Below are 18,546 nucleotides of genomic sequence, written 5' to 3'. Positions count from 1 at the left end.
GCATGCGTAAACGTCATGATTTTTTGGAAAAACACGAAATTTCTTCGACAGTATTTAGTGTTCTAAAGCAATTACAAAACGTAATCCGACAGTCGACCTTTCACATGAAAAGCAGCCGATATTTCAGAGATGATATGCAAATAAGAACATTATTAAGCAAACATAGTCTGGTAAAATGCTTATATCACTCTTTATACGAGTTTTGTTTGGATACACAGATATGAGTCAACGCCAAACGACTGAAACTGTGTCTATTTTAAAAAGGGAATGTCCATGAATCCCAATTTAAAGGGGTGTTTTACAGGTTTTTCTATATAAAAAATCCATTCTATTGTGATAATTTCGACATGCTAATTTATTGAAAAAGAAAAATATGTTACACCATCTTAACAAAATTCATCACATTTCAACTCAAAAGTGAATCGCTTGCATTTAAAATCATTTCTTATTTACAGAACAAAACTTAAAATGTTATGCCAGCGTAACAAAATTCCAAACAATCCATCTAAAAAGTGAATCGCTTGCATTTCGAATGATTTCTTTTTTACAGACCAAAACTTTAAATGTTATGCCAGCGTAACAAAATTCTAAACATTTCAACTCCAAAGTGAATCACTTGCGTTTCATATCATTTCTTATCTACAGACCAAAATTTAAAATGTTATGCCAGCGTAACAAAATTCGATACATTTCAACTCCAAAGTGAATCGCTTGCATTTCAAATTATTCTTATTTACAGACCAAAACTTAACATGTTATGCCAGCGTAACAAAATTTCAACATTTCAACTCCAAAGTGAATCACTTGCATTTCGAATAATTTCTTTTTTACAAACCAAAACTTAAAATGTTATGCCTGCGTAACAAAATTCCGAACATTTCAACTCCAACGTGAGTCACTTGCATTTCATATCATTTCTTATTTACACACCAAAACTTAAAACGTTATGCCAGCGTAACAAAATTCCGAACATTTCAACTCCAAATTGATTCGCTTGCATTTCAAGTGATTTTTATTTACAGACCAAAACTTGCAATGTTATGCAAGCGTAACAAAATTCCAAACATTTCAACTCCAAAGTGAATCACTTGCATTTCAAATGATTTTTATTTACAGACCAAAACTTGCAATGTTATGCCAGCGTAACAAAATTCCAAACATTTCAACTACAAAGTTAATCACTTGCATTTCAAATGATTTCTTATTTACAGACCAAAACTTTAAATGTTATGCCAGCGTAACAAAATAAATAATATTTCAACTGAAAGTGCATTGCTCTCAAGTTTCCAATTATTCCTTATTTACCTAGCCAAACTAAAAATGTTATGCCAGCGTAACAAAATTCCAAACATTTCATCTCAAAAGTGAATCGCTTGCATTTCGAATTATTCTTATTTACAGAACAAAACTTAAAATGTTATGCCAGCGTAACAACATTTTAAACATTTCATCTCAAAAGTGAATCACTTGCATTTCATATCATTTCTTATTTACAGACCAAAATTTAAAACGTTATGCCAGCATAACAAATTTCCAACATTTCAACTCCAAAGTGAATCACTTGCATTTCATTTCATTTCTTATTTACAGACCAAAACTTAAAATGTTATGCCAGCGTAACAAAATAAATAATATTTCAACAGAAAGTGCATTGCTCTCAGGGTTACAAAATCAAAATGAAATGCTGCAGTTGCAAAATTTCCAAACACAATTGCTAAACAAGAGGGCCATGATGGTCCTGAATCGCTCACCTGACTTACTTTGCTACATGAACTTAAATTCTATCAGATCCATATACAATCCCAAGCCAGATTTCATTAATTAATACATTCTGACAAAATTTCATTAAGACATGATGAAAACTGTGACCTCTATCATCTACACAAGGTTTTACTAGAATTGGCCCGGTGACCTAATTGTTGACCCCAGATGATCCAAAATCAGATATTATCAAGATACACATTCTGACCATATTTCATTAAGATCAGATGAAAACTATGACCTCTATTGTCTACACAAAGTTTTTCTATGATTTGACCTAGTGACCTAGTTTTTGACCCCAGACGAAAACAAATACAACCCCAACCCAGATTTCATCAAGATTAACAATCTGGCCAAATTTTATTAAGTTTGGATGAAAACTGTGACCTCTTCTGTTTACACAAGTTTTTTTAATTTTGACCTAGTGACCTAGTTTTTAACCCTAGATGACCCACATTCAATCGCAACCAAGATATTAACAAGACAAACATTCTGACTATATTTCATTAAGATCTAATGAAAACTGTGACCTCTATTGTCTACACAAGGTTTTTCTATGATTTGACCTATTGACCTAGTTCTGACCCCAGATGACCCAAATACAATTTCAATCCAGATTTGATCGAAATAAACATTCTGACCAAATTTCATAAAGATTGGATGAAAACTGTGACCTTTATTGTCTACACAAGGTTTTCCTATTATTTGACCTAGTGACCTAGTTTTTAACCCCAGATGACCCAAATACAATCCCAAACCAGATTTGATCAAGATAAACATTCTGACCAAATTTCATAAAGATTGGATGAAAACTGTGACCTCTATTTTCTACACAAGGTTTTTCTATGATTTGACCTAGTGACCTACTTCTGACCCCAGATGACCCAAATACAATCTCTATCCGGATTTTATCAAGATAAACATTCTGACCAAATTTCATAAAGATTGGATGAAAACTGTTACCTTTATTGTCTACACAAGGTTTTCCTATTATTTGACCTTGTGACCTAGTTTTTGACCCCAGATGACCCAAACACAATCCCAACCCAGATTTTATCAAGATAAACATTCTGATCAAATTTCATAAAGATTGGATGAAAACTGTGACCTCTATTGTCTACACAAAGTTTTTCTATTATTCAACCTAGTGACCTAGTTTTTGACCCCAGATGACACAAATACAATCCCAACCCAGATTTCATCAAAATAAAAATTGTGACCAAATTTCATAAAGATTGGATGAAAACTGTGACCTCTATTGCCTACACAAGGTTTTTCTATTATTTGACCTATTGACCTAGTTTTTGACCCCAGTTGACCCAAATACAATCCCATCTCAGATTTCATCAAGATAAACATTCTAAACAAATTTCATAAATATTGGATGAAAACTTTGACCTCCATTGTCTACACAAGGTTTTTCTATTATTTAACCTAGTGACCTAGTTTTTGACCCCAGATGACCAAAATACAATCCCAACCCAGATGTTATCAAGATAAACATTGTGACCAAATTTCATAAAGATTGGATGAAAACTGTGACCTCTACTGTCTACACAAACAAATTGTTGACGGACACACGCCCAAAGTCGCTCACCTGAGATAACAAGATATTATTGGGATAAATCTGCTGACCAAGTTTCACGAAATTCGGAAAAAAAATGTGGCGTCTAGAGTGTTAACAAGGTTTTACTATAGCCAAATAAGGAAAAATGCCCCGCCCCCTGGCAGCCATGTTTTTCAACCAACCGGATTCATTTTTTAACTCGTCCAAGATATTATCAAGATTAATCTTCTGACCAAGTTTTATGAAGATCGGACAGTAAATGTGGCCTCTAGAGTGTGCCCCGCCCCTTGGAAGCCATTTTTTTCAGGCAAACATAATTATTTTTAAATTCATCCAAGATATCATTGAGACCAATCTTCAGACCAAATTTCATGAAAATTGGACAATAAATGTGGCCTCTAGAATGTTAACAAGGTTTTACTATAGCCATATATAGCCATATTAGGAAAAATGCCCCATCCCTGGTGGCCATGTTTTTAAAGCAACCAAAACCATTTTCGAACTCATCCAAGATATCATTGGGACAAATCTTCTGACCAAGTTTCATGATGATCGGAAAATAAATGTGACCTCAAGAGTGTTAACAAGGTTTTACTATAGCCATATAAGGAAAATAGCCCCGCCCCCATGGTGGCCATGTTTTTCAACCAACCGGCATCATTTTTTAACTCTTCCAAGATATTATTAAGATGAATCTTCTGACAGAGTTTCATGAAGATCGGACTATAAATGTGGCCTCTAGAGTGTTAACAAGATTTTACTATAGCCTTATATAGCCATATAAGGAAAAATGCCCCGCCCTTGGCGGCCATGTTTTTCAAGCAAACGTAACCATTTTTGAACTAAACCAAAATATCATTAAGACAAATCTTCTGACCAAATTTCATCAAGACTGGACAATAAATGTGGCCTCTAGAGTGTTAAGAAGGTTTTACTCTAGCCATATAAGGAAAAATGCCCCGTCCCTGGCGGCCATGTTTTTCAACCAACCGTCATCATTTTCGAACTAGTCCAAGATATTATTGGGATAAATCTTCTGACCAAGTTTCATGAAGATTGGACAACAAATGTGGCCTCTGGAGTGTTAACAAGATTTTACTATAGTCATATATAGCCATATAAGGAAAAATGCCCCGCCCCTTGGCAGCCATGTTTTTCAAGCAAAGGTTACCATTTCTGAACTCATCCAAGATATCAGTAGGACAAATCTTCTGAGCAAGTTTCATGAAGATCGGAAAATAAATGTGGCCTCTAGAGTGTTAACAAGGTTTTACTATAGCCATATAAGGAAAAATGCCCCGCCCCCTGGCGGCCATGTCTTTCTACCAACCGACATCATTTTCGAACTCGTCCAAGATACTATTGGGATGAATCTTCTGACCAAGTTTTATGAGGATCGGAAATAAATGTGGCCTCTAGAGTGTTAACAAGATTTTGCTATAGCCATATACGGAAAAATGTCAAGCCCATTGGCAGCCATGTTTTTCAAGCAAACGTCACCATTTTCGAACTCATCAAAGATATCATTAAAACCAATCTTCTTACCAAATTTCATGAAGATTGGACAATAAATGTGGCCTCTAGAGAGTGAACAAGGCATATGTTGACGTCGCACGACAGACAACGGACGACGGACAAAAGGCGATCACAAAAGCTCACCATGAGCACGTTGTGCTCAGGTGAGCTAAAAACAATGATTAACATACAAAAAAACACAGTAAACAGTACATCCACCAAATGAAATGCAACTTGTTGTTAGAATCATAACATGTCTGCAGGGGCAAGTGGCATGGAAGGCCAAACCAGTCGAATATCACTTTGTCAACAAAGGTGATCCACTTCTGCTTTCCCTGAAGAACAGTATTGTGTTGCCACCCCATCATCGATGCTGTAGCTGCAAACAGCAGTGAATATAAGTTCTCTTTAATGGTGCACAGCTTGCTATGTCCTCTTCTGAGCAGACATTTAAGAGCTTCTGGTGTGGATTATTCCTAAGCTAAACTTGCAGTGTCATCTTCTGTCGCCACCATCTCGACATCACCATCGTCAGAAAGATCTATGTTGTTCTTATCAACAGCAGACTCTGTTGACAATAGAAGCAATAATAGAATATATAACTTAAAGACATGAGTATTAGTTTCTTTGAATGTATACAAATCATGCACATTAATAATATTCATGCACAATTTTACAATTTAGCCTTAATTATACAAAATCCTACATGTGATTACCATTCAGAGTGGCAAAGCTTTCAACAAAACAATCATTCATCACTTTAAAAAGTAATGAATAGTATTATCAACACACATAGACATACTTAGTCAATTACCTATCTTAGCAAAAAGGATTGGAAGGAAATTATCTGTAAAAGCACACAGGGTTGGTCAACAACATACCATTTAAGAACTCGTCCCAAATCAGCATTTAGTCAACTGAACTTGCAGAACAGGAAGTCTGAACTGCAATATAAATGCAATTAATTACTAATTTAGGATATTAAATTCAAAACTTTAACAATTGGCAAAAGGAGAATTGGTTGTACAAACAAGAGATGTGTTTGTCAGAAACACAATGCCCCCTATTGCGCCGCTTTGAAGCCATAAATTTGACCTTTGACCTTGAACGATGACCTTGACCTTCATCTTTAGCCACACAAAATGTGCAGCTCCATGAGATACACATGCATGCCAAATATCAAGTTGCTATCTTCAATATTCAAAAAGTTATGACCAAATTTTAACAAAGGTTAAAGTTTTAGGAACGAACAATACAATGATATTTGACCTTTGACCTTGAAGGATGACCTTGACCTTGACTATTCATCACTCACAATGTGCAGCTCCATGAGATACACATGCATGCCAAATATGAAGTTGCTATCTTCAATATTGCAAAAGTTATAAAACTTTAACCAAGGTTAAAGTTTTGTGTCACACACATACAATGACTGACACAACGACAGACAGACAGGCCAAAAACAATATACCCGGGTCACCCCCGATCTTTGAATCCAGGGGGCGTAAAAAATGTAATAAATATGTAAAATCCCTTATCATAACATGTAATTCAAGCATTTACCATTTTATTGCAATTCTACAAAGAGTATTATATCATTTGGACCTTATATTTAGCCAATAATTATTTATAAGATGCTGACTGTAAAGTATCAGATGTCCATTTTTTAATAGATTTAATATACACAAATATTTCTTAAAGTGTGTCAAGACACATTAAATTCAATTTGGCAAGAGATTCATACAAGGGTACTTACATTTAAAATAATCATAATGAAATACTCACATAGCAATTTAACAAACATGTCTATATACTTGTATTTTGAATGTAAAACAGTTTAATGTTTTACCAAACATGGACCACTCTTTTAAGAATGGCAAACAGGTAATACCTGGTATCCTTTCCTTCATTCATGTAGTTGTCCATGTCCAGAAGAAAACAACTTGTTCCAAATTCAACCTGAAAAATGCCCAAGCACACATATTGTTACGAAATCTTCGTACATAAATTTCTTAATAACCTAAAAGTTTCACAAAAATACTATTGATGTAAAATGTTGAGTTGTGTTAACCTAGTGGATGCCATGCTGAATATAACATTAATATTGTTTTACCGGTATGTTATTTAGTTAACATAAATAACCCTTTTATCAGTGTCATAAGCCAAGGATGATAAAAAACATTTGTGCAATGTTGTAATATTTCGGTACCTGGGCGAGCATACCTTGTTGTATTTATTATTGAAATCCTGATGTGTATGTGGCCAATTTATGTGCTTATATAAAAAACACTCAATACATTCATTATTTAAACCAAATACATTTCATCATTTGAACCTTTTTACACTTCAATGTAGAGGTTTCACAGGGTCAAAAAAGATGTTGCCACTATACATGTTGTATTTGTTTGCTTGAAATAAGTTTGAGCCAATGTTTTGACAATAACAATAATAATAAATATTAACCCTTTCCTCTCATAAGCAATTTTTCGAAAATTTCCCGATTGAAATTTTTTCCTGAATGGCAGCCTTTACACGTTATCCTATGCATGCAACCTAAATATCACAATGATGTTTCAACATTATTCTTGTTGACATTTTTATGTTGAAATTTGGGACAGTGTAAATATTCGACATCTGTTCGACATCGTCATCAACTGCGGTTACATCAAATATTACGATGAGCAAACCATTGGTTAACTGAAACCTAAGCGATAAGGACACTTTTATTTGGCAACATTACGACAGTTTTACAATACGGTGGATAGAGCGTACGAAAGAATAACAAAGTCAATAAAGAGCAATTATTTCTTGCTTTAAAGGGGCCATTTCACAGATTTTGGCATTTTTTTAACTTATTCATTAAATGCTTTATATTGATAAATGTAAACATTGGATCATAAAAGCTCCAGTAAAAAATCAAGAAAAAAATTAAAAAAAGAAAAGAACATTGCCCGGACCAGGTTTCGAACCAGTGACCCCTGGAGTCCTGCCGGAGTCCTGAAGTAAAAACGCTTTAGCCTACTGAGCTATTCCGCCGAGTACACATTCTTGACGTATTTTATACCTTATATAAGCAATCTTCGTAGATTCACAAAATTTAACGACAAAAACAGAACTCTCCAAATTATTCAAACGTTTCGCGTTGCAACGCTTTATAATTTTTAGGTTTTAAAATCGTCAAAAGATGCATATAATGGCTATATTAGAGCATGGTTAATGTTCAGTATTACTGTTTCCTCACAAATATCATAACTAAAACGAAAACTTACGAATCTGAAACAACTTTTTTCAATTTTGTCAATTTACCAAAGCGTGAAAAGATCCCTTTAATAGTACCATTTGCATCTGTTTGTACTTTAGACAGGTAAACGTTGATAAGTTTTTGCATAATCAGTGTTCCTTAGCCCTTGAAGTGGTGATCAAATTTTGCACCTTAGGACAATATACGGTGCATTGCAAGTTGCAACTCTCAGCAAACCCTTTGCCTTGGCCAAACTTTGTTAAAGCTGGTGCTGAATTATTGCAACCAACAGGCTTCTCGAAGACCACAATACAGAGAATATTATTTTATAAACAAAACTATTTGTAAGAACGCTGACAATAACAAGTATCTCTTAACCATTATTTATTTGCAGAAAGTAAAATTAAAATCAAAATAATATTAAGTGCATACCGAAATCAGCAAACCGACGCCATTTTAAAATCGGGAAACACTCTTTTCCATTTTCCTGATTCCATTGGCTGTTTCGATTGGCTGTTTCGGCTATGGAAAATAGTTGTATGGCCATAGACGAGAAAGACCGGTTATGGAAGAGAAAGCCGGTACTAGAACATTTAGTTTTAGAAAGACGTCGGAGGACTAAAATATAAAAAGTAAATAGAAATAACATGAATTTCATTCTTAAATACGAATGAAATTATATGTACTGGTACTAGTCTTCTATCTGCAATGGTCAAATATGGATGTGTATGGTGTACTTAATAAATAAATAAACTACACGTATGGTTTATAAGTTTAATGTACATCGATAATAAATATATAATCAGGCAACTTGATAGTGCGCGTGCATGTGATCAGCGCTACTGCAAGTCGACTATGGTCACAGTAAATAACTATTAAAATGACAACATTGCTCATTTCTTCAAGTCGACTATGGCCACAGTGAATGACTCTGAAAAAGAAACAATTTTTCGCTACTGCAAGTCGAATTTAGCTACAGTAAATGACTCTTAAAATGTCACCACTGTTCATTAATGAAAGTCGACTATGAAGACAGCAAATGACTCTTAAAATGACACAATTGTTCATTACTGCAAGTAGACTATGGCCACAGTTAATCACTCTTAAAGTGACACCATCGTTCATTACTGAAAGTCGACTATGGCCACAGCAAATGGCTCTTAAAATGTCCCCATCGTTCATTACTGCAAGTCGACTATGGCCACAGTAAATGACTCTTAAAAAGACACCATTTTACAGTACTTCAAGTCGACTATGGCCACAGCAAATGACTCTTTAAATGACACCTACGTCCAATACTACAAGTCGACTATGGCCACAGTAAATGAATCTTAAAATTACACCATTGTTCATTACTGTAAGATGACTATGGCCACAGTAAATGACTCTTAAAATGACACCATTGTTCATTACTGCAAGTCGACTATGGCCACAGTAAATGACTCTTAAAATAACACCATCGTTCATTTCTCAAAGTCGACTATGGCCACAGTAAATGACTCTTCAAAAGACACCATCGTTCATTACTGAAAGTCGACTATAACCACAGTAAATTACTCTCAAAATGTCACCACTGTTCATTACTGCAAGTCGAATATGGCCACAGTAAATGACACTTAAAATGACACCATCGTACAATACTGCAAGTCGACTATGGCCACAGTAAATGACTCTTAAAATAACACCATCGTAAATTACTAAAAGTCGACTATGGTCACAGTAAATTACACTTTAAATGTCACCACTTTTTATTACTGCAAGTCGACTATGGCCACAGTAAATGACTCTTAAAATTACACCATCGTACATTACTGCAAGTCGACTATGGCCACAGTAAATGACTCTTAAAATGTCATCATCGTTCATTACTAAAAGTCGACTATGGCCACAGTAAATGACTCTTAAAATAACACCACTGTTCATAACTGCATTCGACTATGGCCACAGTAAATGACTCTTAAAATAACACCATCGTTCATTACTAAAAGTCGACTATGGCCACAGTAAATGACTCTTTAAATGTCACCACTGTTCATTACTGCAAGTCGACTATGGCCACAGTAAATGACTCTTAAAATGACACCATCGTTCATTACTGCTAGTCGACTATGGCCACATTAAATGACTCTTAAAATGGCACCATCGTTCATTACTGCAAGTTGACTATGGTCACAGTAAATGTTTTCTAGGTCCCTGTGGCATACAAAACGTGCTTTTCCATCGTCACATCGACGGTGGAAGACAGGTGAGCAATAGTTTCATAGGATTTCTACATGTTCTAGTGGTTACAATATTGTAAAAGAAAGTCATATATATTTTACTCTCCATTGGATCACATAAATTCATAGGAATTTGGTCGAAGTTCTATCGCCATTTCATTCCGATCTTTTTTATATATATTTCAGTGACGTTTTGTGGTTGCAAAACCATTGCAAATTTATTACTAACGTAGACGCGGCACCAAAAAGTTCCATCGGATATGGATTTTGCGTTTTCACGTTAGAGGTATTAATTCATACATTACTCTCCATTGCATGCCTATTGATTATCATATTCAAATATTAATGCACAATTTCATTAACGTATTGTCATACTCTTGAAACAGTGTACATGCTATAATCATTTGGTTCTTTTTTATCAGTTTTTTCCTCATGTAATTCAGGCACTGACTGTCGTGGAGAAAAACATCCAAGATACCTTTTAAGAAAACGGGTAAGTTGTAATTGTCATAAATAAGGTAGCTTTTCTGCAATTAAATTCAAGGCACTGATATACTAAGCTTCTTCAAAATGTGCGTTAATGCTTACAAAAACTGACTTTAACAGCAGAAAAGCTTTGTAAACGGCGTAGTATTCGAAATCGGTCTTGCCACCGAAACCTATGTGTGACGGTGTTGTGGAATTGGTCTTGATGCGTCTGTTACTTGCCCAAAGTCAAAAGCTACTTCGAATTCTATGAGCTCCGAACGAAATAAATAAACTCTATATGAGAAATTCGTAAAGACCAAAGTATCGCAATGATCCGGTTGCATTACGAACAGGCACTTAGTACAGTACAATGCCTAGCAATGGCAACTGTATATTGCATAAGCGCTTGGCATTCAAAATACCAATTATATTGAAAGCTATCTGTGTTCCCTTATTTATATAACCACTTTATATTTAGGATAAGGGCCGAAATATTTTGAATCAATCAACGATAAAAGTCGAGGTTCGATTGTAAAGAAAAAATATGTGTTATTCGCTTATTTACAATTTCTCCTGACAAACGGTACCATACACAATGTAAAACTTTCCCTTTCTTTGATTTCATACAAATTTCACAAAACATGGGAAATTGATTGCTTACTTAAACTGTCAATAATTACGACATTTACAGGAACCACCCTTTGGTAAAGCTCGTAGCTAACGAAAAGCTGAAATCAGCTTTCAAGAAGAACAAAAGGTATTTCGTATTATATTTTTTTATTGAGTATTGATTTTTTTCATAAACTATTCCAGTCAGCCATAATCATTGGGCCGTTTACAATGGATTTAGAAAGTGAAAAATAAACATAATCTTGCATATGACCGATTTTGTAAAGGTTAAAAATTAGTATGTAGAAAGATATACATCTAAGGTCGTGCTCGATCGAGACTGCCATCAACATTTGTTAAAAACTTAACTTAAACTTATAAAAATTAAAACCAATACCATTTCTATATTGAATTACAGACTAGTTTCATCGTATACAGAATCCGTCCTCGTCAAGGAAGCGTCTTCAGTGATCATGCAAGAGGTATAGAGTATGGTCTTTGATTATTTTTAGTAACAAGTATTATCTTACAATAATATATACGTTTTCAAAACATGATTTTATTTATAAGAGTGCGTAACATTTTGACCATTTTGTGCACAACCACATTTTATTCACGAAAGTATAAACTTGCGCTGTGTTTGTGTAAATTTAATTCGTCAAATGTAAATATTTTAAATGTTAATGGGAAGAACAAAGTCTTAAAATGTACAATATCTCCATATAACATGACTGTTAGACTGTCAATAGACATAGAATCCCGTTTTATTTTTTACGCGATTTTTAAAGGCGAGTCAGAACAATATAAATAGTAAAGGCAAAAATTTAAAGTTATATAATTAATTGAAAAAAGTATATCGGTTTCGAATGTCATACAATAATTATTTTCTTCTTTGGTGTCAAAGTAAACTACATATTCGTACAGAAAATATTTCACAGTACATGTATGTAAAACTTGTTAAATATTCTCATAAACGTTTGTTTCAAATCATAAAACTGCAGGCGACTGGATGTAGTTATAAAGAGGCCACAGAGGCTCTGCAACGAACGGTGGCCAAAAGTATGTTCACAGCATATAGCCTGGCAACAACTCACCGTATGTATTGTCCATATCATTAATACTACAATGATCAGTTTTGTAAAAAAATATAGCAGTCATATTAGGTTTTTCTTTTCGTATAAATGTCATAGAAATTTCATTCGGATTTACGTTTTACAAAATGGTTTAAAGAGATATCTGTAACGTGTTATAGCATAACCAAGCCATTAATACAATTACTAGTCACAGGCAATTTATGATTAGTAAAAGTTTATCATATCATCGAAATAAAACAAGTACTTATAAGTGTCTTCGTAGCCTTTGACACTTTAAAAGTTTGACTTGTTATGTAACTTGATGTGTTTTTAGTTCATTTTCACAAATATTTTCGGTTTTTTTAATGCAGGCAGGGCTCGACATTAACGGTAGTCCGACTGTCCGGGACAACCAAATTTTTAGTCCGGACAAGTAAATATAGAATTTGCTAGTCCGACGGGACAAGCGGTCGTTATAATTTAATTACTTAAAAAAATGCTTTTCAATCCTTTATATTTTGTTAAAGTTTAAACGACAAAGCGCAAGGTATTTTGATAGTTCCATGCAATACTACACCGTACTGTTTACAAGGGAAGCAACCCTTAACATTTTCCTTTGCCAAGATAAAAAGAATATTCTCCCTTGTAAAGAATATGCATTTTACGACACCGGTGAACACCGATCTTACAGACAATTAACGAAGTGACGTCATCTTTATGTAAAGAATGATTTTACATAACACAAGTTTTTGTCAGGTGTTATGGCTTTGTATGTTTAAAAATCAATAATCTCGAGTTTTCCGTTATTCTAGTCAGTTCTTTTTGTATTGAAATTGCCTACAATTATGTTAACATGTATTTTGAATGACTACAGTCTTTATGATTTGAGCATTTTGTATTATTTCATTATTTTGCAAAGTACTGAGCAGATTAATATATAATGGTCAGGACAAAATGCTTTTTGGTCAGGACAAGTGAAATTTTGGTCTACGTGACCGACCGGACAAGCGGCTTCAAAAATTAATGTCGAGCCCTGGCAGGCTCGAGCATAAAAGAATATTGGTCAAGCGCCCTAGCGGATAGACGTAAGTAAAACACGGAACATAAATTTTACAGATGAAATTGTAGGTGCTCATGAAATTTCATGTAAGAAATTTTTCTGGATAGTAGATGTATATTCATGTTAAAAAGCAAGTTTTCTTGTAGCTTATGTCACAACGTTCATGGTACTCAGAAACTGTGTGAGAATCCTAGTCAATATGTCGTACCAGATTTGATTTTGTTGCAATCTATTTCAAAGGTAAAGCCTGGTGAACACAAAGACGCTAACATCCTGCAGAAAAGTTCAACATGGCTGACAACACCGTACGGTCGGAAGATGTGTAAGGACAAAAATGGGATCGTTGCATTATAGACACCGGTTTACTGTTAACTGTTGAGTTATCGATCCGGACAGAACTTAAGTGTGCACCACTGCAGTATGATGACATTTAAGTTTTATAGACTTTCATGCAATAGTTACTGTCACACAGCTCCGGACATTGAAAGTGGAAGGACGGAGAACCACACAGAAACAATATCGGCGAATGATGATGCATATTTGTTTTAAGTTTCGTGAAATAGGTACTGTGAAACAGCTCCGGACGTACAACTTTCCTGAATTTCAATCTATTAAGGGGCAATAAATTAATTACGCGTGCACCGCAGTATGATTGAACACATTCATATTGAGTTTAATGAAATTTAATAAATAATTATTGATAAACATCTCCGGACATCGCCAAAATAATATTCCTTCACTGTCTTAGAGGGGTAAAAAGCCATCATAATTGAGGTGCCATTTTGTCTACTTACAAGAGTTGGTGCACTCGGATTAAATGCGTATTCTACATGCAATAATAAATGCAAGCAAAAATAAATATCTTTCTTGCAACAAGCGTAAATCTACTGCAAATCTTAGCAAAACATTTGCAAACGTATGTGCGTGTGTATAGTGACGCAATCATACGTTTTTCCATAGATAATTTGTTTCTTAATGACAATATGTTTGTATTTGATTAATAAAATACCTGGATATTATATGAATATGTCAGTTTCTGTTCCGAATCGCCACCCTGCTTCTTTCTAGCAGCACCATGTACCTTTTGGGATCCAAGATCTTACCCTGTATTATACATACGTACGTGGTCCTTTATTCATGGCAGGTGATGAATTGCCAAAACAGAACGGCACAAAACGAAACAAAATACAAAAAGAGTACAATAAAGCCGGTGTCACCGCTTTGGAACGGTCAATGTTAACTACTGGGGTTTAAACAGGTTAATGAGCGCTCAAACTCATACGTGAATCAGGAATATTCATTATACATACAAGTGTAAAATATAGTACTCTTACATTGTATTATATTTATGGCTATATGGTTGATAAGAGCGTCTATGTCTTTTGACTAAATCTCGTTCATATTTCAGTATTTATGGCTATATGGCGAATAAGAGCGACTATGTCTTTTGAATAAATGCTTATAATGGGATAAGAGCGCCTTTGTCTTTTCATTAAATCTCGTTCTAATTTCCGTATTTATTGCCTATATGTATGATACAAGAGACTATTTGTTTTAACAAAATGTCGTTCATATTTCCGTATTAATGCTTATCAAGGGAAAAGAGCGCCTATGTATATTGACTAAATCTCGTTCATATTTCCGTATTAATGGTTATATGGCGGATAAGAGCGCCTATGTGGTTTGCCTAAATCTCGTTCACAATTTTGTATTAATGCTTATAATGGCATAAGAGCGCCTTTGTCTTTATACAAAATCTCGTTCACATTTTCGTATTAATGCTTAAAAATAGATTATTGGGGTTATTTACTGTGGCCATAGTCGACTTTCAGTAATGTACGATGGTCTCATTTTAAGAGTCATTTACTGTGGCCATAGTCGACTTTCAGTAATGAACGATGGTGTCATTTTAAGAGTCATTTACTGTGGCCATAGTCGACTTGTAGTAATGAACGATGGGTGTCATTTTAAGAGTCATTTACTGTGGCCATAGTCGACTTTTAGTAATGAACGATGGTGTCATTTTAAGAGTCATTTACTGTGGCCATAGTCCACTTTCAGTAATGAACGATGGTGTCATTTTAAGAATCATTTATTGTGGCCATAGTCGACTTGTAGTAATGAACGATGGTGTCATTTTAAGAGTCATTTACTGTGACCATAGTCGACATTCAGTCATGAACAATGGTGTCATTTTAAGAGTCATTTACTGTGGCCATAGTCGATTTTCAAAAATTAACTATGGTGTCATTTTAAGAGTCATTTACTGTGGCCATAGTCGACTTGCAGTAATGAACGATGGTGTCATTTTAAGATTCAGTTACTGTGGCCATAGTCGACTTGCAGTAATGAACAGTGGTGACATTTTAAGTCATTTACTGTGGCCATAGTCGACTTCCTGTAATGAACGATGGTGTTATTTTAAGAGTCATTTACTGTGGCCATAGTCGACCTCTAGTAATGAACGATGATGTTATTTTAAGAGTCATTTACTGTGGCCATAGTCGACTTGCAGTAATGAAAGATTGTCTTTTTTTAAGAGTCATATACTGTGGCAATAGTCGACTTGCAGTAATGAACGATGGTGTCATTTTAAGTGTCATTTACTGTGGCCATAGTCGACTTTCAGTAATGAATGATGGTGTCATTTGAAGAGTCATTTACTGTGGCCATAGTCGACATTTAGTAATGAAGGATGGTGTCATTTTAAGAGTCATTTACTGTGGCCATAGTCGACTTTCATTAATGAACGATGACGTCATTTTAAGAGTCATTTACTGTGGCCATAGTCGACTTGTAGTAATGAACGATGGGTGTCATTTTAAGAGTCATTTACTGTGGCCATAGTCGACTTTTAGTAATGAACGATGGTGTCATTTTAATAGTCATTTACTGTGGCCATAGTCGACTTTGAGTAATGAACGATGGTGTCATTTTAAGAGTCATTGACTGTGGCCATAGTCAACCTTTAGTAATAAACGATGGTGTTATTTTAAGAGTCATTTACTGTGGCCATAGTCGACTTGCAGTAATGAACGATGGTGTCATTTTAAGAGTCATTTACTGTGGCCATAGTCGACTTGCAGTAACGAACGATGGTGTCATTTTAAGACTCATTTGCTGTGGCCATAGTTGACTTGCAGTAATGAACGAATGTATTATTTTAAGAGTCATATACTGTGGCCATAGTCGAATTCCAGTAATAATCGATGGTGTCATTTTAAGTGTCATTTACTGTGGCCATAGTCGACTTTCAGTAATGAACGATGGTGTCACTTTAAGAGTCGTTTGCTGTGGCCATAGTCGACATTAATTAATGAACGATGGTGTCATTTTAAGAGTCATTTACTGTGGCCATAGTCGACTTTCAGTAATGAACGATGGTGTCATTTTAAGAGTCATTTACTGTGACCATAGTCGACTTGTAGTAATGAACGATGGGTGTCATTTAAAGAGTCATTTACTGTGGCCAAAGTCGACTTGTAGTAATTAACAATGGGTGTCATTTTAAGAGCCATTTACTGTGGCCATAGTCGACTTTTAGTAATGAACGATGGTGTCATTTTAAGAGTCATTTACTGTGGCCATAGTCGACTTTGAGTAATGAACGATGGTGTCATTTAAAGAGTCATTTACTGTGGCCATAGTTGACTTGCAGTAATGAACGATGGTGTCATTTTAAGAGTCATTTACTGTGGCCATATTCGACTTGCAGTAATGAACGATGGTCTTATTTTAAGAGTCATTTACTGTGGCCATAGTCGACTTTCAGAAATGAACGATGGTGCGATTTTCAGTATTATTTACTGTGGCCATATTCGACTTTTAGTAAAGACTATAGACTATTTATAGTCAAGAACACTAATTCGATTTTAAAATAATCTTAAGTGGTAAAGGATGAGGTGTGCTAACGAATGCAATTTGAAATATTATTTTCTCACGCCGTGGCTAGACTTCTAGAAGGAAAGAACTGATAAAATAGATTATTTGTTTTAAAATGTATTAGTCCGTCTGTACCGTACATATTACGAACAAACGTATTCGCTTTTAAATGAAACTTAAATCTTTTGAACATCATGCACACACTATTTAGCGTTGAACTGTTTTGCTGAATAAAAAAACATGTTGCGTAATTTGGTGTTTCACTACCTTTTTGCAGACAATGGAAAAGAGACATTTCAGACAATGGAAAAGAGACGTTCCCTTTAAAATCCTGGATCGAAACCGCCCATGTAGAAATATTGGTCAAGGCGGTCCAGACTATAACGGTCTTGTCTGCGAACGGTCCAATAAATATAATAAAAAGAAATAATGGATTGTTTGTAGCATTAAGTCGTTTAAATCTTTTGCACAACATTTTTAAAGTGGCTATCTACCTTCGACAGGTGCAATCAAATTAACTGAAAAAGCTTAGCGCCTACCTTCCGAAAATGTGTTGGAAAAGTATTATGGAATGTTTCATTATACTTTATAATACAGTATGCCCGATTCGACTGTAATCCTGACTCTCCACTTTATATATTCATTTGAATATGCAATAATCGCATAATAATAATATATTTCAAAATTCCAATAAGAATAGTCGATTACAGTACATACTTTCAAAAAATGTATAATTGCGAAGTCGCATTTTTAAAATAGTGCTTGACAATTTTCAGCTGTTCAACGAGATGGTAATTTGTATACGGGATAAAATCTTGGGGCATTGTGCTTAGTAGGTTGTCAGTTTACATGGTTTAAATACATCGTGTTTTATATATTGTCCGATATGATTAGAATGTTATTCACCATTCAGCGTCTTGCATTTAGCACATCAGAGGCAACCCATACTTGCGTATCCTGTAAGTTCAAATAGCAAATGATTTGCATTGCTAAACCTTTATATTTTACCAATGAATAGATAATCAAAATTTAGTTAATCAAATATTAATCTACTACATTTGTTTGCATGATATAAGTGTGTAAGGATTGATATAGCGTTCTTTTTAAATTAGGTGCAAGATCAAGGTTCATACAAAAATGAGTTTCTAACT

At 34.7% G+C, this 18,546-nt stretch overlaps 2 long non-coding RNA genes across 3 annotated transcripts; one reads left to right on the top strand and one right to left on the bottom strand.

Moving 5' to 3' along the window:
* Nucleotides 1-357: 357 nt before the first annotated feature.
* On the bottom strand, nucleotides 358-8,551 carry LOC127850491 (uncharacterized). Of its 2 annotated transcripts, XR_008035320.1 has the most exons (5): nucleotides 8,517-8,551; nucleotides 6,735-6,802; nucleotides 5,725-5,787; nucleotides 2,769-5,411; nucleotides 358-2,479 (listed from the first exon to the last, which is right to left on the bottom strand). It is a non-coding gene; the product is annotated as an uncharacterized LOC127850491 (long non-coding RNA). The 2 variants fall into 2 exon arrangements; XR_008035319.1 differs by having other exon boundaries at nucleotides 358-5,411.
* Nucleotides 8,552-12,394: 3,843 nt separating this feature from the next.
* LOC127850494 (uncharacterized) lies at nucleotides 12,395-14,127 on the top strand. The gene is made up of 3 exons (XR_008035323.1): nucleotides 12,395-12,475; nucleotides 13,494-13,538; nucleotides 13,754-14,127. It is a non-coding gene; the product is annotated as an uncharacterized LOC127850494 (long non-coding RNA).
* The last annotated feature ends 4,419 nt before the right edge of the window (nucleotides 14,128-18,546 follow it).

This window comes from Dreissena polymorpha, chromosome 11 (genome assembly GCF_020536995.1).
Source record: "Dreissena polymorpha isolate Duluth1 chromosome 11, UMN_Dpol_1.0, whole genome shotgun sequence".
In the NCBI taxonomy this organism is placed as follows: domain Eukaryota; kingdom Metazoa; phylum Mollusca; class Bivalvia; order Myida; family Dreissenidae; genus Dreissena; species Dreissena polymorpha.
Note: the sequence above shows the minus strand (reverse complement) of the source record. Positions and strands in the feature narration are given on the sequence as shown.